Source organism: Melitaea cinxia, chromosome 28 (genome assembly GCF_905220565.1).
Source record: "Melitaea cinxia chromosome 28, ilMelCinx1.1, whole genome shotgun sequence".
NCBI classification, from domain to species: Eukaryota; Metazoa; Arthropoda; class Insecta; order Lepidoptera; family Nymphalidae; genus Melitaea; species Melitaea cinxia.
Window position 1 is genome coordinate 8333869 of NC_059421.1, and position 1781 is coordinate 8335649.

Below are 1781 nucleotides of genomic sequence, written 5' to 3' on the forward strand. Positions count from 1 at the left end.
AAAAAAAAAACACATTTTCTTTACGGTGGCAGAATAGGATACAATATGATATAGGATTTATCAATTATGGTGACAGTAGAAAATTAGTAATTAGTACGTCCTCTCTCTCTAAGGGTTCATTTATCAATTAAATTTAAGCTATTGATCTTGTTTTATCCATTGATTAAGCTGGCGCCACGCTGGCGCCAGGAAACTTGTTCAATGTCTGTCTTATAGGCAACAAGGAACGCCTTAGCCTTTTCGAGAATAACGTTTAAAAAAACATATATATTATGCTTTATCATTATCGTCAAAAGTTGTATAATACAATTAAAATTCAAAACATTTTTCTACAACGTATTATTAGAATTTAAATCAAAATAGGTCATTGACCTACAAGTATAAAACTTATAAGAAAAAAAGTAATTTTGAAGCGAGTAATGTAATAACGGTTTAATTTAACGAGACCGTGAAATTAGTATTTATTAATACAGCTCTGGGGTCTTTTAAATATTCATATAATTAAATGTATTAAGGTTTTATAGTGTACAGCTGTGAAACACATACATTGCGCAAACTCAAGAACGCCATTTTGAACTTATGTTATATCAGTGCGACAGAGTTTGTGTGGGGAGTGGACGTTTTCGCGCGCGTTTTATCGATCCTGTCATTCATTTGACGTTGTGTTATTGTGATGTTTTTTTTTTTTCGAAAACATGACTAATAGTGCATAGTCAAAAAATATACACTCTATCAAGTATTTTTGTGGTTTTAAATTGTTTACATCAAAAATAAGGCTCGTTTCGTTTATTATCAACAATCGAGTTGCGACAATTGTTAACAGATCGTGTTTTGGACGTAAAGTGAGGTGAGATTTTATTTTAATAATTATTAATTTTTAAAATATATTCATAAGAACAGATAATAAAATTTAATTTGTTTAAATTAAAAAAAAAAGTTGAAAAAATCATTACTAAAAAGTAACCCGTAGTAACGTCCCGTAAACAAATATATGTATGTTATATTTACGACTCAGTTTTACATTTCTGTTAAATTTTTATGTCTCACAATAAAATGTATGTAAATGCATGACGTGTTTGTTGTAAATTTTTATCGATAACGTGTGAAACTAAATCGAATTTATACGAAGATTTCTTTACGCTTGATTGTACCTAACTGATGTTAGAATGCTATATTTACATTTTAATGTATTTGTACTAGGCATTGGAGACAATATCTATTGAAACGATATAAAAAATATTTCTATTATCTTATTCGGTTCAGGATTAGGTATATTATGGATTAGAATGTGTGGATTGAGTGGCGCCGTGCTTGGTTGCAAAATATTACCAAATTTGTAATAAAAGGCATATTTTTAAATAGTAAAATGCGGAGTTTCTTTGAAATTCTTCTCTGCAGAATCTACATACCGAATCGGTGGTACCCTATAGAAAAAATCTCGTAAACCTCATAAAAATATGGACAGATGCCGACCAAGTTCTCATAGATCTGAAAGACTTTCATGATTCCGAATTAACATCTTTAATTTTTCCTATTTATCTATGTTATTAGTGAATTTAATTTGCTTAGAATTAACATATAATAAAATTTACAAGTAATTATTGTTCGCTCATAATATATAAAAATGGAAATTTGGTGAACTAAATTTATAGCAAAAATTATTTTTCTTTTTCATTTTTTTTTTAATTTTTTTTATTAGGCCTATAAGATTTACGAATAGATATTAAAAATCTTACTATTTTACGTTTAAAATTTTCAAAGGTATAAAAAATTACCTTCTT